Below are 24676 nucleotides of genomic sequence, written 5' to 3'. Positions count from 1 at the left end.
GGACGCCTGACTTCTTTAATTCTCATCCTCATTCTCCAGGTGGACGCCTGACTTCTTCTTTAATTCTCATCCTCATTCTCCAGGTGGACGCCTGACTTCTTTAATTTCTTTATCCTCATTCTCCAGGTGGACGCCTGACTTCTTCAACTTCTTTATCCTCATTCTTCAGGTGGACGCCTGACTTCTTCTTTAATTCTCATCCTCATTCTCCAGGTGGACGCCTGACTTCTTTAATTTCTTTATCCTCATTCTCTAGGTGGACGCCTGACTTCTACAACTTCTTTATCCTCATTCTTCAGGTGGACGCCTGACTTCTTTAATTCTCATCCTTATTCTCCAGGTGGACGCCTGACTTCTTCAACTTCTTTATCCTTATTCTCCAGGTAGACGCCTGACATCTTTTTTAATTCTCATCCTCATTCTCCAGGTGGACGCCTGACTTCTTTAATTTCTTTATCCTCATTCTCCAGGTGGACGCCTGACTTCTTCAACTTCTTTATCCTCATTCTTCAGGTGGACGCCTGACTTCTTCTTTAATTCTCATCCTCATTCTCCAGGTGGACGCCTGACTTCTTTAATTTCTTTATCCTCATTCTCCAGGTGGACGCCTGACTTCTTCAACTTCTTTATCCTCATTCTTCAGGTGGACGCCTGACTTCTTTAATTCTCATCCTTATTCTCCAGGTGGACGCCTGACTTCTTCTTTTCTCATCCTCATTCTCCAGGTGGACGCCTGACTTCTTCTTTTCTCATCCTCATTCTCCAGGTGGACGCCTGACTTCTTTAATTCTCATCCTCATTCTCCAGGTGGACGCCTGACTTCTTCTTTAATTCTCATCCTCATTCTCCAGGTGGACGCCTGACTTCTTTAATTTCTTTATCCTCATTCTCCAGGTGGACGCCTGACTTCTTCAACTTCTTTATCCTCATTCTTCAGGTGGACGCCTAACTTCTTCTTTAATTCTCATCCTCATTCTCCAGGTGGACGCCTGACTTCTTTAATTTCTTTATCCTCATTCTCCAGGTGGACGCCTGACTTCTTCAACTTCTTTATCCTCATTCTTCAGGTGGACGCCTGAATTCTTCTTTAATTCTCATCCTCATTCTCCAGGTGGACGCCTGACTTCTTTAATTTCTTTATCCTCATTCTCCAGGTGGACGCCTGACTTTCTTCAACTTCTTTATCCTCATTCTTCAGGTGGACGCCTGACTTCTTTAATTCTCATCCTTATTCTCCAGGTGGACGCCTGACTTCTTCTTTTCTCATCCTCATTCTCCAGGTGGACGCCTGACTTCTTCTTTTCTCATCCTCATTCTCCAGGTGGACGCCTGACTTCTTCAATTCTCATCCTCATTCTCCAGGTGGACGCCTGACTTCTTTAATTCTCATCCTCATTCTCCAGGTGGACGCCTGATTTCTTCTTTTCTTTATCCTCATTCTTCAGGTGGACGCCTGACTTCTTTTTTAATTCTCATCCTCATTCTCCAGGTGGACGCCTGACTTCTTTAATTTCTTTATCCTCATTCTCCAGGTGGACGCCTGACTTCTTCAACTTCTTTATCCTCATTCTTCAGGTGGACGCCTGACTTCTTCTTTAATTCTCATCCTCATTCTCCAGGTGGACGCCTGACTTCTTTAATTTCTTTATCCTCATTCTCCAGGTGGACGCCTGACTTCTTCAACTTCTTTATCCTCATTCTTCAGGTGGACGCCTGACTTCTTTAATTCTCATCCTTATTCTCCAGGTGGACGCCTGACTTCTTCTTTTCTCATCCTCATTCTCCAGGTGGACGCCTGACTTCTTCTTTTCTCATCCTCATTCTCCAGGTGGACGCCTGACTTTTTAATTCTCATCCTCATTCTCCAGGTGGACGCCTGACTTCTTCGATTCTCATCCTCATTCTCCAGGTGGACGCCTGACTTCTTCAATTCTTTGTCCTCATTCTCCAGGTGGACGCCTGACTTCTTTAATTCTCATCCTCATTCTCCAGGTGGACGCCTGACTTCTTTAATTCTCATCCTCATTCTCCAGGTGGACGCCTGACTTCTTTAATTCTCATCCTCATTCTCCAGGTGGACGCCTGACTTCTTTAATCCTCATTCTCCAGGTGGACGTATACACGCTAAGACCATGGAAGATGGTACACCTGGGATGACCTGGCACAGGCATTCGCATACCATTTCCAATACAATCTGGAAATCATCCCAGATCGATTATCTTTGACCAAATTTGAGAAGAAACACAATGAAAGTTTCAGAGAGTATGGTTTTCGGTGGAGAGAGCAGGCAGCAAGAGTGGATCCTCCTATGAAGGAGAGCGAAATGGTAGACTACTTCCTCCAAGCCTTGGAACCGACTTACTATGCCCATTTGGTTTCAGCGGTCGGGAAATCATTCAACGAAGTAGTGAAGATGGGAGGTATGGTAGAAGAAGGCCTCAAGACAAATAAAATCATGAGCTATTCAGCAATTAAGGCAACTACTCAAGCTATTCAAGGCGGGGTAGGAGGAATCGGAAGAAAGAAGAGGGAGGAAGCAGCCGTAGTTGATTCAGGAATTTGGCCGGGACCCAGAGGTTCACCGCTTTACTATAATCAACAACGACCTCGCCAATCAGCTTACCACCATGATTCATCCCAAAACTACTATCACCCTTCAGAGTCTCATTTTTCCATTAACCATGCTCAAACATACAATCAGCCACCTGTTCACACCAATTGGCGTGCTCCTGTCACATCAAATACTTACCCACAAGCCTATCCCGGACCAAGTTTCAGGCCTAGGCCAACATTCAGGGGAGAAAGGGAACAGAAAAAGAAAACTTACACTCCATTGGGAGAGTCTTACACTAGTCTGTTCCACAGGCTGAGACAGCTAGACATGCTGAGACCAATACAATCCAAGCTACCCAATCCTCCTCCAAAGAATTTGGATTACACCATTAGCTGTGAATATTGCTCCGGTGCACCAGGCCATGATACGGAGAAATGTTGGCATTTGAAAAATGCAATACAAGAGCTGATTGATACTAATAAAATCGAGGTTCAAACCTCCGAAGCCACAAATATCAATAGAAATCCAATGCCAGCCCATCAAGAGGCTAATATGATAGAAATCATACAAGCTGATGGGGAGACAAAGAAGCCGTCACAAACTGTCATGATGATCAAATCTCATGAAACCAAGCAAGATAAGCAGTTAACAGAGGAGAAGCCGGTATCTAAGCAGAACAGAAATGGTGATGGACCATCTATGATAATCGAGAAGGGATCATCGAGCAAAGTTGCCGCAAAACAAGAAAGGCTGAAAGTGATAGTACCAGGGGTTGATAACAAACCCATTGTATTCGTGGAAGGAGCCCGTACATATCGGGTTATTATTGCACCTGTAATCCAGTTGCCGGTCATCAACAACAAAGCCATCCCATGGAACTACGAACAAGTGACTGTAATGTACAAGGAAAAAGAAATCAAGGAAGAAGTGTGTGAAGTGCAAGGCTTGACTCGTTCGGGAAGATGTTTTACTCCCGAAGAGCTGAGAAAAACTAAAAACAATCCAATGCCAACAAAGAAAGTTGTGACGGAAGAAGAGGCGGAAGAGTTTTTAAGAAAAATGAAACTCCATGATTATTCTGTCGTGGATCAATTAAAGAAGACCCCTGCTCAAATTTCATTGTTGTCATTACTGATACATTCAGAGGAGCACCGTCTGGCTTTGATGAAAATCCTGAATGAGGCTCATGTTCCTGAAAAGATTTCTGTAAATCATTTGGGAAAAATAGCCAACAGAATCTTTGAGACAAACAGAATTACATTTGCTGATGATGAATTACCTGTGGAAGGTACCGAGCACAACAGAGCTTTTTACCTCACCGTGAAATGTGAAAACTCCGTAGTAACCCGGGTATTGGTTGACAATGGGTCAAGTGCAAACATATGCCCTCTCTCCACTTTGAACAAACTAAAAATTAAAGAGGAGAGGTTCCAGAAGAATAGTATCTGCGTACGAGGATTTGACGGTGGAAGCAGAGATTCATTTGGCGACATAGTGTTGGAACTAACAATAGGGCCAGTTGAATTCACAATGGAATTCCAAGTATTGGACATAACTGTTTCTTACAACTTGTTGTTGGGTCGACCATGGATCCATGCTGCTAAAGTAGTCCCTTCAACACTACATCAGGTTGTCAAGTTTAAATGGGATCATCAAGAAATAGTCGTGCATGGAGAAGAAAGTTTAAATGCTCACAACAGTACCATTGTATTGGTCGAGGGAACAGAAATTGACCAAGGACCATGGGTATACCAAGTGTCCGACACGGTGTCAGTAGAGAAAATTCCAGAAGGGAAATACCTTCCAAATCCAAGGATATCCTCTGCATCAGTCATGGTAGCTTATGAAATGTTAAAGAATGGCTTTATACCCGGCAAAGGTCTGGGCTTATCTCTGCAAGGAATTGTACAACCAGTATCTCTCCCCGAGAACTGGGGAACATTCGGTTTAGGGTTCATACCCACCGCCAATGACGTGATAAGGGCCCGGAAGTTGAAACACCGAGCATGGGTTCTTCCAAAACCAGTACCACATTTGTCAAAGTCTTTTGTCAAGACAAGTGCTAAAAATTGCCCGATAACAACAATTCCTAAATCCCGGGTCAATCCTGAAGAGGAATTAATTGAAAGGTTCGAGAAATTGTTTAGTGATGTGAATATGTTGGAAAGCGGAGAAGGGTCTAGCAACGCAGAAGTTCAATTCGTTGGGCCAGAAACAAAGCTCAATAATTGGAAAGCCACTCCTCTCCCAATTCGAAAGGAGTCTTGGTAGTTTATTTTGATTTTCTTTCAGTTTGTTTGGGTTATTTCAAGGTTGTAATCCCAAAGTTTATCTTATAGTCGGTTTGAAGTGTGCAAAACCTTGTTATCTTTCATCATCCAATAAAAAGCAGTTTCCCTTTTATTATCATTCCTAATAGCTTTTTTTTCTTTTTCTTCTTTCCTGTACAGTTCCTTTTGCGCTGGCTCTAGTGATATGGCATGCATGAGGAATCTTCATCCCAGTCTTAAAAATCAATCTGGTTCCGAAGTAATAATTCAAGAAATATATTGTGATTATGAATCAGAATATGATGAAGAGGAGGTTTTTGAAGAGATTAGTAAAGAGTTAATTCACTTTGAGGAAAGAATCAAACCTAACTTGAGTGATACCGAGGACATCAATATAGGGGACACGAGTAATATCCGAGAAACTAAAATAAGTGTCCATCTGGAACCAAAGATCCGAGAGGAGTTAATTAAAGCACTCATAGAATTCAAAGATGTGTTTGCATGGTCGTATGACGACATGCCGGGCCTGAGCACTGATTTGGTGGTTCACAAATTGCCCACCGATCCAACGGTGCCTCCTGTCAAGCAGAGGCTGAGAAAATTCAAGCCTGATATGAGTGTGAGAATTAAGGAAGAGATCACCAAACAATTGGAAGCAAAGGTTATTCGAGTCACTCGATATCCTGTTTGGTTAGCTAATGTCGTTCCTGTACCAAAGAAAGACGGCAAAATTAGAGTATGCGTCAACTATCGCAATCTCAACAAAGCAAGTCCAAAGGATAATTTCCCATTACCTAATATCCATATTTTGATCGACAATTGTGCCAAGCATGATATAGGGTCTTTCGTGGATTGTTATGCCGGGTATCATCAAATTCTAATGGACGAAGAAGATGCAGAAAAGACGGCATTCATCACACCATGGGGAACTTATTGCTACCGGGTAATGCCATTCGGTTTAAAGAACGCCGGAGCAACCTATATGAGAGCAATTACCACAGTGTTTCATGATATGATACACAAGGAAATTGAGGTATACGTGGACGATGTGATCATAAAATCAAAACATCAGGCCGACCACGTTGGGGATTTGAGGAAGTTCTTCTTAAGACTTCGCAGGTACAACCTCAAGCTTAACCCTGCCAAATGCGCATTTGGAGTTCCGTCTGGAAAATTGTTGGGATTCATAGTCAGTCGACGAGGCATCGAGCTAGACCCCTCAAAGATCAAAGCCATCCAAGAACTGCCACCTCCAAGAAATAAAACTGAAGTAATGAGTTTGTTGGGGAGGTTAAATTACATCAGCAGGTTTATTGCTCGGCTCACAACAACTTGTGAGCCAATTTTCAAATTGTTGAAAAAGGATGTTGTGGTCAAATAGACCGATGAGTGTCAAGAAGCGTTCGTTAAAATAAAAGGGTACTTGTCGAACCCACCCGTGTTGGTCCCGCCAGAGCCAGGAAGACCTTTGATTCTTTACTTGACGGTTTTGGAAAATTCATTTGGTTGTGTATTGGGGCAACATGACCTCACTGGCAGGAAAGAACAAGCCATCTACTACCTTAGCAAGAAGTTCACAGCTTATGAGGTTAAGTATACTCATCTGGAAAAGACATGTTGCGCCCTAACATGGGTAGCTCAAAAATTGAAACACTATTTGTCATCCTACACTACTTACCTCATTTCTCGGTTGGATCCATTGAAATACATTTTTCAAAAGCCTATGCCAACGGGAAGACTTGCAAAGTGGCAGATATTACTTATAGAATTCGACATCATCTATGTGACTCGAACTGCAATGAAGGCTCAAGCACTGGCCGATCATTTGGCCCAAAACCCGGTCGATGAGGAATATGAGCCATTAAAAACTTATTTTCCTGATGAAGAAACAATGCATATCGACGAGGTGAAGCAAATTGAAAAGCCTGGATGGAAACTTTTCTTTGATGGAGCCGCTAACATGAAAGGAGTCGGGATAGGAGCTGTAATCATTTCTGAAACAGGGCATCACTATCCTGTTACGGATCAATTACGATTTTATTGCACCAATAATATGGCTGAATATGAAGCTTGCATTTTGGGTTTAAGGCTAGCCGCCGATATGGGTATCCGAGAAATCTTAGTCATGGGAGATTCGGATCTTTTGGTACATCAAATTCAAGGAGAATGGGAAACCCGAGACTTGAAGCTCATCCCATACCGGCAATGTCTACATGATCTTTGTCAGTGGTTTCAATCAGTGGAATTCCAACATATTCCAAGAATCCATAATGAGGTTGCTGTTGCATTGGCTACCCTAGCATCAATGTTGCACCATCCGGACAAAGCTTATGTAGATCCGATACATATTCAAGTCTACGATCAGCACGCTTATTGCAATATGGTTGAAGAAGAATTTGATGGTGAACCATGGTTCCACGACATCAAGGAGTATATCAGGATGGGGATATATCCCGCACAAGCCACAGGAGATCAAAAGAGGACCATTAGGCGATTAGCAAATGGATTCTTCTTAAGCGGAGGAGTTTTGTATAAAAGAACACCAGATCGTGGATTATTAAGATGCATAGATGCCAGACAAGCTACAGCTGTCATGTTTGAAGTACATTCAGGAGTTTGCGGACCCCACATGAGTGGATATGTGTTGGCAAAGAAAATCCTCCGAGCTAGTTACTATTGGCTTACCATGGAGCGAGATTGTATCAGTTTTGTGTGCAAGTGTCATCAATGCCAAATACACGGAGATTTGATTCATTCTCCACCATCCGAGTTGCACACAATGTCGGCACCATGGCCATTCGTTTCCTGGGGCATGGATGTGATTGGACCAATTGAGCCGGCAGCATCCAATGGGCACAGGTTCATTCTGGTAGCTATTGATTATTTTACCAAATGGGTTGAGGCCAAGACATTCAAATCAGTGACCAAGAAAGTTGTGGTCGATTTTGTCCACTCAAATATCATATGTCGATTCGGAATCCCGAAGATGATCATCACAGATAACGGTGCTAATCTTAACAGCAACCTAATGAAGGAAGTATGTCAACAGTTTAAGATTACACATCGTAACTCTACCCCATATCGGCCCAAGGCGAATGGAGCAGTAGAAGCAGCCAACAAAAACATAAAGAAGATACTTCGGAAAATGGTAGAATTCAAAACAATGGCATGAAAAATTACCATTTGCATTATTGGGATACCGCACTATTGTTCGCACTTCAGTAGGAGCCACTCCTTATTTGTTGGTATATGGCACTGAAGCAGTAATTCCTGCAGAAGTTGAGATTCCTTCCCTTCGGATCATCGCCGAAGCAAAGATTGATGATGATGAATGGGTCAAAACCCGTCTGGAACAGTTAAACTTAATTGATGAAAAACGATTGGCCGCAGTATGTCATGGTCAATTATATCAAAGAAGAATAGAAAGAGCATACAACAAAAAGGTGCGACCCCGGAAGTTTGAAGTAGGTCAGCATGTGCTGAAACGTATTCTTCCACATCAGGTCGAGGCAAAGGGCAAATTTGCCCCGAATTGGCAAGGACCATTCATTGTGACCAGAGTATTATCGAATGGTGCACTATGCTTAACAGACGTTGAAGGCAAATGCATAGATATGGCGATCAATTCTGACGCGGTAAAGAGATATTATGCATAACTTTTTGAGTGTTTGTATTTAGCATTATTTCGAAGATTGGAATGACGAAGGCAATTTATTCTGCTATCCAAACACTATACCATTTGCTTCCCCTTTGAGCCATACTTGTTTCTTTCCTACCCTCTCTTGGAATCAATAAAAAATCAAGTATGAAATTGAAAAAAAAAATCATCACTATTATTTAGTGAACTACGTTTGACCTGATTCCTCAAAGAAGGATACGTAGGCGCCTCACGGCTCGGTCATAGGGTGCACAATATACATAAAATGTGCACAAAAAGTTATGTCAAGCGACCCCAATCAAAAACTAGGGCAGAAATTATATTGGAAGTGAGAAAAAGATTCCAAGAGTTGTAATTTTAAACCCATACCAGAACTGTTTAGCTTTTACTACCTTTTCCATTTCTAACCCCATACCAGAAAGACCTTTCGACCAATCTTAGAAAAATGCTGAGTCAAGCAAATGAAGATGGTTCATAACACTCTGATACAAACAAGAAAAGAAAGCAAAAATGAGAGAGTCTTATAGGTGAAAACCCACACGGGCACCATGAGGCGACAGAAGTTGAGAGAAAAGTAAAATGAGAGAGTCTTATTGGTGAAAACCTTCATAGGCACCCTAAGGCGAAAAGGAAGTGAGAAATAAACAAATGAGGAAGGTTTATCGGTGAAAACTCTTTGAGACGTTGCAAGTCCAACAGGTCTGTGAAATGAAAAATGAAGTTGGGTTATGGAAATTTTGGCAAAAACAAAAATAAGACAATTGAAAGGAGATTGATTAAAAGACTGGGTTGATTAATCCGAAATGCATACCCTGATCATTGGTGCCAGTAATTCCAATCAGATAAGTCCTTTATTCCTTTTCCAACAGTCATCCAAAACTTGGATTTTTCTTTTCATTCTATAATTGTCGAAATCAGCGTATTTCGCTACTAATAATCTTAATTTCTCCAAGCTTTGAGATAAGTTTTATTCCAAACAAATAAAGAAGGAATGTCAAGGTAAACTACCAAGATTCAAGGTTACAAAATACGGCCACGAAAGGTGGGAGATAAAATATGGGTGTAAGAAAGGTGAAATCAAAAGTGGATCAGCAAAATCAGAAAGGGCATATGATTACAGTTAAAAGGTTTTGAAGGAAAACATACAGAGGGGATCCTATAGTCAAGGATCAATTACAAGGACAAAACAGTCTTTTCAACCATCCTAAGGCAATAAAGAGAGACGAAGAGAAGCATCACCATCTGCAAGAATACCACAGCCAACCACCCTGCTTTAAACTAACGAAGTTTTCTTTGATTTAAAAATAGGGGCACATACAATATTTGTATCAGGAAATACCTGGATAAGAAAAGAAGAAGTAAGGCGTCCACCTGGAGAATGAGGATGAAGAATTGAAGAAGTCAGGCGTCCACCTGGAGAATGAGGATGAGAAAAGAAGAAGTCAGGCGTCCACCTGGAGAATGAGGATAACAATTGAAGAAGTCAGGAGTCCACCTGAAGAATGAGGATGAAGAATTAAAGAAGTCAGGCGTCCACCTGGAGAATAAGGACAGAGAATTGAAGAAGTCAGGCGTCCACCTGGAGAATGAGGATGAGAAAAGAAGAAGTCAGGCGTCCACCTGGAGAATGAGGATGAGAAAAGAAGAAGTCAGGCGTCCACCTGGAGAATGAGAATGAGAATTGAAGAAGTTAGGCGTCCACCTGGAGAATGAGGATGAAGAAAGAAGAAGTCAGGCGTCCACCTGGAGAATGAGGATGAGAATTAAAGAAGTCAGGCGTCCACCTGGAGAATGAGGACAAAGAATTGACGAAGTCAGGCGTCCACCTGGAGAATGAGGATGAGAAAAGAAGAAATCAGGCGTCCACCTGGAGAATGAGGATGAGAATTAAAGAAGTCAGGCGTCCACCTGGAGAATGAGGATGAGAATTGAAGAAGTCAGGCGTCCACCTGGAGAATGAGGATGAGAAAAGAAGAAGTCAGGCGTCCACCTGGAGAATGAGGATGAGAAAAGAAGAAGTCAGGCGTCCACCTGGAGAATAAGGATGAGAATTAAAGAAGTCAGGCGTCCACCTGAAGAATGAGGATAAAGAAGTTGAAGAAGTCAGGCGTCCACCTGGAGAATGAGGATAAAGAAATTAAAGAAGTCAGGCGTCCACCTGGAGAATGAGGATGAGAATTAAAGAAGAAGTCAGGCGTCCACCTGAAGAATGAGGATAAAGAAGTTGAAGAAGTCAGGCGTCCACCTGGAGAATGAGGATAAAGAAATTAAAGAAGTCAGGCGTCCACCTGGAGAATGAGGATGAGAATTAAAGAAGAAGTCAGGCGTCCACCTAAAGAATGAGGATAAATAAGTTGAAGAAGTCAGGCGTCCACCTGGAGAATGAGGATGAGAATTAAAGAAGTCAGGCGTCCACCTGGAGAATGAGGATGAGAATTAAAGAAGTCAGGCGTCCACCTGGAGAATGAGGATGAGAATTAAAGAAGTCAGGCGTCCACCTGGAGAATGAGGATGAGAAAAGAAGAAGTCAGGCGTCCACCTGGAGAATGAGGATGAGAAAAGAAGAAGTCAGGCGTCCACCTGGAGAATAAGGATGAGAATTAAAGAAGTCAGGCGTCCACCTGAAGAATGAGGATAAAGAAGTTGAAGAAGTCAGGCGTCCACCTGGAGAATGAGGATAAAGAAATTAAAGAAGTCAGGCGTCCACCTGGAGAATGAGGATGAGAATTAAAGAAGAAGTCAGGCGTCCACCTGAAGAATGAGGATAAAGAAGTTGAAGAAGTCAGGCGTCCACCTGGAGAATGAGGATAAAGAAATTAAAGAAGTCAGGCGTCCACCTGGAGAATGAGGATGAGAATTAAAAAAGAAGTCAGGCGTCCACCTTGAGAATAAGGATAAAGAAGTTGAAGAAGTCAGGCGTCCACCTGGAGAATAAAGATGAGAATTAAAGAAGTCAGGCGTCCACCTGAAGAATGAGGATAAAGAAGTTGAAGAAGTCAGGCGTCCACCTGGAGAATGAGGATAAAGAAATTAAAGAAGTCAGGCGTCCACCTGGAGAATGAGGATGAGAATTAAAGAAGAAGTCAGGCGTCCACCTGAAGAATGAGGATAAAGAAGTTGAAGAAGTCAGGCGTCCACCTGGAGAATGAGGATAAAGAAATTAAAGAAGTCAGGCGTCCACCTGGAGAATGAGGATGAGAATTAAAGAAGAAGTCAGGCGTCCACCTGGAGAATGAGGATGAGAATTAAAGAAGTCAGGCGTCCACCTGGAGAATGAGGATGAGAAAATAAGAAGTTAGGTGTCCACCTGGAGAATGAGGATGAAGAATTAAAGAAGTCAGACGTCCACCTGGAGAATGAGGATGAAGAAATTGAAGAAATCAGGCGTCCACCTGGAGAATGAGGATGAAGAAGTCAGGCGTCCACCTGGAGAATGAGGATGAAGAAAGAAAAGAAACAGTCAAGGCACTCACCTGAAGAACGAGGGAATGAAATTGAAATGTTGAAATCAAAAGCCCGCTCATACGGAAAAGGAGCATACTTAGAATCAATAAAGCAGAGGATTCCAACAGAATCCCCAGCAAGAAACAACAAGAGTTCCAAAAGGAATACGGAATAAGCCAAATGCCCAAGAGTCACCAAGATACCAAGACAACAAGAAACGCAAGGGCATGATCTAGATAAGATTTTTATAATTCCTGTACCATAATCTAGTTTAACTTTTGTATTACCTTTGAAGTAAGGTGTAATAAGGAGGTCAGCAAGCAGTAAAAACAGCACGAAGCAGCAGTAACATCACAGTCCCACGGTAGTCCCAGCTACCCAAAAATTCCCGAACTACACTGACCTGATTTCTTTATAGCCAAGGATATGTAGGAAACCTTTGAAGCAGAGGTTCGGTCAAATCTTTCTAAAAATGCTTCCCACGGAGTATTCGAACGGGCAAAAATCGCTCGTATCCGCTCACTTTATCTTTGAACAAAAACTCTTCGAGTTTCCGCACAAAGAGGGGCAGCTGTGAGCACGTGATTTTTGCTTTAATGAAAACTACTCCAAAATAAATCAAAAAATAAAATAAATTTCTTTTACTGTGTAATTTTTGAATTTTTACGTGGTGTTAAATACTTGTGTTATGTCCGTAAGTGTTTACATTGTCATAATAAAATGAAAAATAAAATAAAATACATATTGCATGCATATAGGATTTAATTATGCATTTAAGAGATAATACGCATTGGTTCTATTTCAAATGTTTCACTGTGTGATTGATGTTTTGTCTATGTGTTAAATAATTGTTACAGAATAATTAATATATTTTTGTGAAGTTAAATTGTTTTATAATTACAATTAGAAATTTAAATTAGAAAAATGAAAAATAAAAAAATATACAAGTTGTAAAGATTGGACCTGGATTAAAATCCAGGCCCAAATCAATTTACCCCCCCGTCCCCCGTCAGCCCAATCCAAACAGCCTGTCCGGTCCAATTCAAAAGCCAGAACCAAACGACGTCGTTTGGTCACCTCTCATCAAGGGCCGTTGGATTAAATCTAACCAACAGCTGATATCCCCTGCCTTTACCCGCAACCCGACCCATTGACCCGATTCAGTCCGACCCCAACTTTAAACCAAACGACGTCGTTTGGTTTAATGAATTAATCCTGGCCCTTCATCTTACTTGATCGGACGGACGATATCAATCCACCCCACCCCTATATAAGTCCCAAACCCTTACCCCGGCCCCTAACTAAACACCCCCCATCCTCTCCTGTTCATCGTCTTCCCAAACATACCCCTAACCCTAGCCGCCCCTATTCCCCTTCGCCTGAAACCCGGCGGCATCAACGCCGCCGGTCACCAACTTAACACCCCAGAACCCCATGAACACCCTCTATTCGAATATGTTAACCTCTTGGCTCGAATCTTCCTGAAGGTTCTCGAATCTTCATTTGAAGATTCGAGCCAAACTCGGATCTAAACCAAACAACCCCTAGTTAACACCATAGTACCCCCTAGCATGCCTTGTTATGGATCTGAAGTTAGTTTGGTTCGAATCAGTTCTGAACTTCTCGAATCTTCTTTTGAAGATTCGGACCAAACAAGAACAAACTCAGATCCATTTCAAACTAACACCAAATGACCCCTAGGCTACCCTCACCCTTGTATCATGTTTGGTTCCCTTCGAATCTGCCCGGAAATGTTCGGATTTAAGATCTAAGAACCTGAAACCCTAAAAAATTTCCAATCTTGGAATTCTTCCAATTCGAGTAAAGGGTTGAGGTCTAAGAGACTTTAATCGAGGTATTCTCAACTGAGAATACTTCGAATAAAGTCTGTTTGATTTCAAACAAAGTCCGAATCCAAATTGAGTTCGAGTCCGTATGAATTTTGAAGATTCAGAGGTATTTGTCCTATTTTTCTTTTTTTTTCCTACATGTATTGTTGTCTGTATTAATAGGTTGTTAATTTTTCATATTTTGTTTTGATTAATTTTGTTATACTGCTCCCTACCCGTCTACTTGATTTCTAAAGTGAAATGTTTCTGTTGGTTATGATTGTTTACAATGTGTGTAATCGACTCGATTAAGTTCGTCGATTAGTTATATTACGAATCTTCATTTCTGAAAATGTTGACTGAGACAGCCTGTCTTGAATAGATTATTTTACTATAACCAGTTAATTAGTTATTGTTAATCAGTTAGTTCTTGTTTAATAGACCAGTAAATTCAAATGTATGATGTGTATGTATTGTTTTCTGAACAGGGCATTGTCAGTATACTGACCATGCCCCTGCATTCATACATATTTCAAATTTAGTTGAATTGTTCTGTTAAATTCTGTGTGATGTTGTTGAGATGTTAAGTTTGAATTCAAGTTTACAAATGTTGCATAGATACAACTGTGTTAGGAAGTTGTTTAGAATTGGTTCTAGTTGTTAAAATCAGAAGGATAATCAAGCCTGGACAGATTTTGAAATCTGTTTTGTAACAGATTCTGAATTTTAGTTTAAAGGCAATAATTACAGTAGGATTTCTGGGATATTTCTGGGATAAAACAGTAAGGGTAATATGATATAATAGTGGGCTGATAATGGAATGTAATGGCTATAATTTAAGTAATAAAGGGGAACAAGGGATATTGGGGCTGCTGAAAAACAGGATAAATAGCACTTAGTTTTAAAATGGGCCTGACTTCTTCATCCTCATTCTCCAGGTGGACGCCTGACTTCTTTAATTCTCATCCTCATTCTCCAGGTGGATGCCTGACTTCTTCTTTAATTCTCATCCTCATTCTCCAGGTGGACGCCTGACTTCTTTAATTTCTTTATCCTCATTCTCCAGGTGGACGCCTGACTTCTTTAATTCTCATCCTCATTCTCCAGGTGGACGCCTGACTTCTTCTTTAATTCTCATCCTCATTCTCCAGGTGGACGCCTGACTTCTTTAATTTCTTTATCCTCATTCTCCAGGTGGACGCCTGACTTCTTCAACTTCTTTATCCTCAATCTTCAGGTGGACGCCTGACTTCTTCTTTAATTCTCATCCTCATTCTCCAGGTGGACACCTGACTTCTTTAATTTCTTTATCCTCATTCTCCAGGTGGACGCCTGACTTCTTCAACTTCTTTATCCTCATTCTTCAGGTGGACGCCTGACTTCTTTAATTCTCATCCTTATTCTCCAGGTGGACGTCTGACTTCTTTAATTTCTTTATCCTTATTCTCCAGGTGGACGCCTGACTTCTTTTTTAATTCTCATCCTCATTCTCTAGGTGGACGCCTGACTTCTTTAATTTCTTTATCCTCATTCTCCAGGTGGACGCCTGACTTCTTCAACTTCTTTATCCTCATTCTCCGGGTGAACGCCTGACTTCTTCAATTCTCATCCTCATTCTCCAGGTGGACGCCTGACTTCTTTACTTTAATTCTCATCCTCATTCTCCAGGTGGACGCCTGACTTCTTTAATTTCTTTATCCTCATTCTCCAGGTGGACGCCTGACTTCTTCAACTTCTTTATCCTCATTCTTCAGGTGGACGCCTGACTTCTTTAATTCTCATCCTTATTCTCCAGGTGGACGCCTGACTTCTTCTTTTCTCATCCTCATTCTCCAGGTGGACGCCTGACTTCTTCTTTTCTCATCCTCATTCTCCAGGTGGACGGCTGACTTCTTTAATTCTCATCCTCATTCTCCAGGTGGACGCCTGACTTCTTCTTTAATTCTCATCCTCATTCTCCAGGTGGACGCCTGACTTCTTTAATTTCTTTATCCTCATTCTCCAGGTGGACGCCTGACTTCTTCAACTTCTTTATCCTCATTCTTCAGGTGGACGCCTGACTTCTTCTTTAATTCTCATCCTCATTCTCCAGGTGGACGCCTGACTTCTTTAATTTCTTTATCCTCATTCTCCAGGTGGACGCCTGACTTTCTTCAACTTCTTTATCCTCATTCTTCAGGTGGACGCCTGAATTCTTCTTTAATTCTCATCCTCATTCTCCAGGTGGACGCCTGACTTCTTTAATTTCTTTATCCTCATTCTCCAGGTGGACGCCTGACTTCCTCAACTTCTTTATCCTCATTCTTCAGGTGGACGCCTGACTTCTTTAATTCTCATCCTTATTCTCCAGGTGGACGCCTGACTTCTTCTTTTCTCATCCTCATTCTCCAGGTGGACGCCTGACTTCTTCTTTTCTCATCCTCATTCTCCAGGTGGACGCCTGACTTCTTTAATTCTCATCCTCATTCTCCAGGTGGATGCCTGACTTCTTCGATTCTCATCCTCATTCTCCAGGTGGACGCCTGACTTCTTCAATTCTTTGTCCTCATTCTCCAGGTGGACGCCTGACTTCTTTAATTCTCATCCTCATTCTCCAGGTGGACGCCTGACTTCTTTAATTCTTCATCCTCATTCTCCAGGTGGACGCCTGATTTCTTCTTTTCTTCATCCTCATTCTCCAGGTGGACGCCTGACTTCTTCAATTCTCATCCTCATTCTCCAGGTGGACGCCTGACTTCTTCTTTTCTCATCCTCATTCTCCAGGTGGACGCCTGACTTCTTCTTTTCTCATCCTCATTCTCCAGGTGGACGCCTGACTTCTTCAATTCTCTGTCCTCATTCTCCAGGTGGACGCCTGACTTCTTTAATTCTTCATCCTCATTCTCCAGGTGGACGCCTGACTTCTTCAATTCTTATCCTCATTCTCCAGGTGGACGCCTGACTTCTTCTTTTCTCATCCTCATTCTCCAGGTGGACGCCTGACTTCTTCAATTCTTCATCCTCATTCTATAGGTGGACGCCTGACTTCTTCTTTTCTTATCCAGGTATTTCCTGACACAAATATTGTATTTGCCCCTGTTTTAAAATCAAAGAAAACTTCGTTAGTTTAAAGCAGGGTGGTTGGCTGTGGTATTCTTGCAGATGGTGATGCTTCTCTTCGTCTCTCTTTATTGCCTTAGGATGGTTGAAAAGACTGTTTTGTCCTTGTAATTGATCCTTGACTATAGGATCCCCTCTGTATGTTTTCTTTCAAAACCTTTTAACTGTAATCATATGCCCTTTCTGATTTTGCTGATCCACTTTTGATTTCACCTTTCTTACACCCATATTTTATCTCCCACCTTTCGTGGCCGTATTTTGTAACCTTGAATCTTGGTAGTTTACCTTGACATTCCTTCTTTATTTGTTTGGAATAAAACTTATCTCAAAGCTTGGAGAAATTAAGATTATTAGTAGCGAAATACGCTGATTTCGACAATTATAGAATGAAAAGAAAAATCCAAGTTTTGGATGACTGTTGGAAAAGGAATAAAGAACTTATTTGATTGGAATTACTGGCACCAATGATCAGGGTATGCATTTTGGATTAATCAACCCAGTCTTTTAATCAATCTCCTTTCAATTGTCTCATTTTTGTTTTTGCCAAAATTTCCAACCCAACTTCATTTTTCATTTCACAGACCTGTTGGACTTGCAACGTCTCAAAGAGTTTTCACCGATAAACCTTCCTAATTTGTTTATTTCTCACTTCCTTTTCGCCTTAAGGTGCCTATGAAGGTTTTCACCAATAAAACTCTCTCATTTTACTTTTCTCTCAACTTCTGTCGCCTCATGGTGCCCGTGTGGGTTTTCACCTATAAGACTCTCTCATTTTTACTTTCTTTTCTTGTTTGTATCAGAGTGTTATGAACCATCTTCATTTGCTTGACTCAGCATTTTTCTAAGATTGGTCGAAAGGTGTTTCTGGTATGGGGTTAGAAATGGAAAAGGTAGTAAAAGCTAAACAGTTCTGGTATGGGTTTAAAATTACAACTCTTGGAATCTTTTTCTCACTTCCAATACAATTTCTGCCCCAGTTTTTGATTGGGGTCGCTTGACATAACTTTTTGTGCATATTTTATGTATATTGTGCACCCTATGACCGAGCCGTGAGGCGCCTACATATCCTTCTTTGAGGAATCAGGTCAAACGTAGTTCACTAAATAATAGTGATGATTTTTTTTTTTAATTCATACTTGATTTTTTATTGATTCCAAGAGAGGGTAGGAAAGAAACAAGTATGGCTCAAAGGGGAAGCAAATGGTATAGTGTTTGGATAGCAGAATAAATTACCTTCGTCATTCCAATCTTCGAAATAATGCTAAATACAAACACTCAAAAAGTTATGCATAATATCTCTTTACCGCGTCAGAATTGATCGCCATATCTATGCATTTGCCTTCAACGTCTGTTAAGCATAGTGCACCATTCGATAATACTCTGGTCACAATGAATGGTCCTTGCCAATTCGGGGCAAAATTGCCCTTTGCCTCGACCTGATGTGGAAGAATACGTTTCAGCACATGCTGACCTACTTCAAACTTCCGGGGACGTACCTTTTTGTTGTATGCTCTTTCTATTCTTCTTTGATATAATTGACCATGACATACTGCGGCCAATCGTTTTTCATCAATCAAGTTTAATTGTTCCAGACGGGTTTTGACCCATTCATCATCATCAATCTTTGCTTCGGCGATGATCCGAAGGGAAGGAATCTCAACTTCTGCAGGAATTACTGCTTCAGTGCCATATACCAACAAATAAGGAGTGGCACCTACTGAAGTGTGAACAGTAGTGCGGTATCCCAATAATGCAAATGGTAATTTTTCATGCCATTGTTTTGAACCTTCTACCATTTTCCGAAGTATCTTCTTTATGTTTTTGTTGGCTGCTTCTACTGCTCCATTCGCATTGGGCCGATATGGGGTAGAGTTACGATGTGTAATCTTAAACTGTTGACATACTTCCTTCATTAGGTTGCTGTTAAGATTAGCACCGTTATCTGTGATGATCACCTTCGGGATTCCAAATCGACATATGATATTTGAGTTGACAAAATCGACCACAACTTTCTTGGTCACTGATTTGAATGTCTTGGCCTCAACCCATTTGGTAAAATAATCAATAGCTACCAGAATGAACCTGTGCCCATTGGATGCTGTCGGCTCAATTGGTCCAATCACATCCATGCCCCAGGCAACGAATGGCCATGGTGCCGACATTGTGTGCAACTCGGATAGTGGAGAATGAATCAAATCTCCGTGTATTTGGCATTGATGACACTTGCGCACAAAACTGATACAATCTCGCTCCATGGTAAGCCAATAGTAACCAGCTCGGAGGATTTTCTTTGCCAACACATATCCACTCATGTGGGGTCCGCAAACTCCTGAATGTACTTCAGACATGACAGTTGTAGCTTGTCTGGCATCTATGCATCTTAATAATCCAAGATCTGGTGTTCTTTTATACAAAACTCCTCCGCTTAAGAAGAATCCATTTGCTAATCGCCTAATGGTCCTCTTTTGATCTCCTGTGGCTTGTGCGGGATATATCCCCATCCTGATATACTCCTTGATGTCGTGGAACCATGGTTCACCATCAAATTCTTCTTCAACCATATTGCAATAAGCGTGCTGATCGTAGACTTGAATATGTATCGGATCTACATAAGCTTTGTCCGGATGGTGCAACATTGATGCTAGGGTAGCCAATGCATCAGCAACCTCATTATGGATTCTTGGAATATGTTGGAATTCCACTGATTGAAACCGCTGACAAAGATCATGTAGACATTGCCGGTATGGGATGAGCTTCAAGTCTCGGGTTTCCCATTCTCCTTGAATTTGATGTACCAAAAGATCTGAATCTCCCATGACTAAGATTTCTCGGATACCCATATCGGCGGCTAGCCTTAAACCCAAAATGCAAGCTTCATATTAAGCCATATCATTGGTGCAATAAAATCGTAATTGAGCCGTAACAGGATAGTGATGCCCTGTTTCAGAAATGATTACAGCTCCTATCCCGACTCCTTTTATGTTAGCGGCTCCATCAAAGAAAAGTTTCCATTCAGGCTTTTCAATTTGCTTCACCTCGTCGATATGCATTGTTTCTTCATCAGGAAAATAAGTTTTTAATGGCTCATATTCCTCATCGACCGGGTTTTCGGCCAAATGATCGGCCAGTGCTTGAGCCTTCATTGCAGTTCGAGTCACATAGATGATGTCGAATTCTGTAAGTAATATCTGCCACTTTGCAAGTCTTCCCGTTGGCATAGGCTTTTGAAAAATGTATTTCAATGGATCCAACCGAGAAATGAGGTAAGTAGTGTAGGATGACAAATAGTGTTTCAATTTTTGAGCTACCCATGTTAGGACGCAACATGTCTTTTCCAGATGAGTATACTTAACCTCATAAGCTGTGAACTTCTTGCTAAGGTAGTAGATGGCCTGTTCTTTCCTGCCAGTGAGGTCATGTTGCCCCAATACACAACCAAATGAATTTTCCAAAACCGTCAAGTAAAGAATCAAAGGTCTTCCTGGCTCTGGCGGGACCAACACGGGTGGGTTCGACAAGTACCATTTTATTTTAACGAACGCTTCTTGACACTCGTCGGTCCATTTGACCGCAGCATCCTTTTTCAACAATTTGAAAATTGGCTCACAAGTTGTTGTGAGCTGAGCAATAAACCTGCTGGTGTAATTTAACCTCCCCAACAAACTCATTACTTCAGTTTTATTTCTTGGAGGTGGCAGTTCTTGGATGGCTTTGATCTTTGAGGGGTCTAGCTCGATGCCTCGTCGACTGACTATGAATCCCAACAATTTTCTAGACGGAACTCCAAATGCGCATTTGGCAGGGTTAAGCTTGAGGTTGTACCTGTGAAGTCTTAAGAAGAACTTCCTCAAATCCCCAACGTGGTCGGCCTGATGTTTTGATTTTATGATCACATCGTCCACGTATACCTCAATTTCCTTGTGTATCATATCATGAAACACTGTGGTCATTGCTCTCATATAGGTTGCTCCGGCGTTCTTTAAACCGAATGGCATTACCCGGTAGCAATAAATTCCCCATGGTGTGATGAATGCCGTCTTTTCTGCATCTTCTTCGTCCATTAGAATTTGATGATACCCGGCATAACAATCCACGAAAGACCCTATATCATTCTTGGCACAATTGTCGATCAAAATATGGATATTAGGTAATGGGAAATTATCCTTTGGACTTGCTTTGTTGAGATTGCGATAGTTGACGCATACTCTAATTTTGTCGTCTTTCTTTGGTACAGGAACGACATTAGCTAACCAAACAGGATATCGAGTGACTCGAATAACCTTTGCTTCCAATTGTTTGGTGATCTCTTCCTTAATTCTCACACTCATATCAGGCTTGAATTTTCTCAGCCTCTGCTTGACAGGAGGCACCGTTGGATCGGTGGGCAATTTGTGAACCACCAAATCAGTGCTCAGGCCCGGCATGTCGTCATACGACCATGCAAACACATCTTTGAATTCTATGAGTGCTTTAATTAACTCCTCTCGGATCTTTGGTTCCAGATGGACACTTATTTTAGTTTCTCGGATATTACTCGTGTCCCCTATATTGATGTCCTCGGTATCACTCAAGTTAGGTTTGATTCTTTCCTCAAAGTGAATTAACTCTTTACTAATCTCTTCAAAAACCTCCTCTTCATCATATTCTGATTCATAATCACAATATATTTCTTGAATTATTACTTCGGAACCAGATTGATTTTTAAGACTGGGCTGAAGATTCCTCATGCATGCCATATCACTAGAGCCAGCGCAAAAGGAACTGTACAGGAAAGAAGAAAAAGAAAAAAAAGCTATTAGGAATGATAATAAAAGGGAAACTGCTTTTTATTGGATGATGAAAGATAACAAGGTTTTGCACACTTCAAACCGACTATAAGATAAACTTTGGGATTACAACCTTGAAATAACCCAAACAAACTGAAAGAAAATCAAAATAAACTACCAAGACTCCTTTCGAATTGGGAGAGGAGTGGCTTTCCAATTATTGAGCTTTGTTTCTGGCCCAACGAATTGAACTTCTGCGTTGCTAGACCCTTCTCCGCTTTCCAACATATTCACATCACTAAACAATTTCTCGAACCTTTCAATTAATTCCTCTTCAGGATTGACCCGGGATTTAGGAATTGTTGTTATCAGGCGATTTTTAGCACTTGTCTTGACAAAAGACTTTGACAAATGTGGTACTGGTTTTGGAAGAACCCATGCTCGATGTTTCAACTTCCGGGCCCTTATCACGTCATTGGCGGTGGGTATGAACCCTAAACTGAATGTTCCCCAGTTCTCAGGGAGAGATACTGGTTGTACAATTCCTTGCAGATATAAGCCCAGACCTTTGCCGGGTATAAAGCCATTCTTTAACATTTCATAAGCTACCATGACTGATGCAGAGGATATCTTTGGATTTGGAAGGTATTTCCCTTCTGGAATTTTCTCCACTGACACCGTGTCGGACACTTGGTATACCCATGGTCCTTGGTCAATTTCTGTTCCCTCGACCGATACAATGGTACTGTTGTGAGCATTTAAACTTTCTTCTCCATGCACGACTATTTCTTGATGATCCCATTCAAACTTGACAACCTGATGTAGTGTTGAAGGGACTGCTTTAGCAGCATGGATCCATGGTCGACCCAACAACAAGTTGTAAGAAACAGTTATGTCCAATACTTGGAATTCCATTGTGAATTCAACTGGCCCTATTGTTAGTTCCAACACTATGTCGCCAAATGAATCTCTGCTTCCACCGTCAAATCCTCGTACGCAGATACTATTCTTCTGGATCCTCTCCTCTTTAATTTTTAGTTTGTTCAAAGTGGAGAGAGGGCATATGTTTGCACTTGACCCATTGTCAACCAATACCCGGGTTACTACGGAGTTTTCACATTTCAAAGTGAGGTAAAGAGCTCTGTTGTGCTCGGTACCTTCCACAGGTAATTCATCATCAGCAAATGTAATTTTGTTTGTCTCAAAGATTCTGTTGGCTATTTTTCCCAAATGATTTACAGAAATCTTTTCAGGAACATGAGCCTCATTCAGGATTTTCATCAAAGCCAGACGGTGCTCCTCTGAATGTATCAGTAATGACAACAATGAAATTTGAGCAGGGGTCTTCTTTAATTGATCCACGACAGAATAATCATGGAGTTTCATTTTTCTTAAAAACTCTTCCGCCTCTTCTTCCGTCACAGCTTTCTTTGTTGGCATTGGATTGTTTTTAGTTTTTCTCAGCTCTTCGGGAGTAAAACATCTTCCCGAACGAGTCAAGCCTTGCACTTCACACACTTTTTCCTTGATTTCTTTTTCCTTGTACATTACAGTCACTCGTTCGTAGTTCCATGGGATGGCTTTGTTGTTGATGACCGGCAACTGGATTACAGGTGCGATAATAACCCGATCTGTACGGGCGCCTTCCACGAATACAATGGGTTTGTTAGCAACCCCTGGTACTATCACTTTCGGCCTTTCTTGTTTTGCGGCAACTTTGCTCGATGATCCCTTCTCGATTATCATAGATGGTCCATCACCATTTCTGTTCTGCTTAGATACCGGCTTCTCCTCTGTTAACTGCTTATCTTGCTTGGTTTCATGAGATTTGATCATCATGACAGTTTGTGACGGCTTCTTTGTCTCCCCATCAGCTTGTATGATTTCTATCATATTAGCCTCTTGATGGGCTGGCATTGGATTTCTATTGATATTTGGGGCTTCGGGGGTTTGAACCTCGATTTTATTAGTATCAATCAGCTCTTGTATTGCATTTTTCAAATGCCAACATTTCTCTGTATCATGGCCTGGTGCACCGGAGCAATATTCACAGCTAATGGTGTAATCCAAATTCTTTGGAGGAGGATTGGGTAGCTTGGATTGTATTGGTCTCAGCATGTCTAGCTGTCTCAGCCTGTGGAACAGACTAGTGTAAGACTCTCTAAATGGAGTGTAAGTTTTCTTTTTCTGTTCCCTTTCTCCCTTGAATGTTGGCCTAGGCCTGAAACTTGGTCCGGGATAGGCTCGTGGGTAAGTATTTGATGTGACAGGAGCACGCCAATTGGTGTGAACAGGTGGCTGATTGTATGTTTGAGCATGGTTAATGTAAAAATGAGACTCTGAAGGGTGATAGTAGTTTTGGGATGAATCATGGTGGTAAGCTGATTGGCGAGGTCGTTGTTGATTATAGTAAAGCGGTGAACCTCTGGGTCCCGGCCAAATTCCTGAATCAACTACGGCTGCTTCCTCCCTCTTCTTTCTTCCGATTCCTCCTACCCCGCCTTGAATAGCTTGAGTAGTTGCCTTAATTGCTGAATAGCTCATGATTTTATTTGTCTTGAGGCCTTCTTCTACCATACCTCCCATCTTCACTACTTCGTTGAATGATTTCCCGACCGCTGAAACCAAATGGGCATAGTAAGTCGGTTCCAAGGCTTGGAGGAAGTAGTCTACCATTTCGCTCTCCTTCATAGGAGGATCCACTCTTGCTGCCTACTCTCTCCACCGAAAACCATACTCTCTGAAACTTTCATTGTGTTTCTTCTCAAATTTGGTCAAAGATAATCGATCTGGGATGATTTCCAGATTGTATTGGAAATGGTATGTGAATGCCTGTGCCAGGTCATCCCAGGTGTACCATCTTCCATGGTCCTGGCGTGTATACCACTCCAAAGCTGATCCGCTTAGACTTTGACTGAAGTAAGCCATCAATAATTCATCCTTTCCCCCAGCTCCTCGCATCTTGCTACAGAAACCCCTTAAGTGGGCTACTGGGTCGCCGTGCCCGTTGTATAAGTCAAATTTGGGCATCTTGAAGCCAACTGGTAATTGTACGT

The sequence above is a fragment of the Nicotiana tabacum genome, chromosome 6 (genome assembly GCF_000715075.1).
Source record: "Nicotiana tabacum cultivar K326 chromosome 6, ASM71507v2, whole genome shotgun sequence".
Taxonomy (NCBI): Eukaryota; Viridiplantae; Streptophyta; class Magnoliopsida; order Solanales; family Solanaceae; genus Nicotiana; species Nicotiana tabacum.
This window is presented reverse-complemented; position numbering follows the sequence as displayed.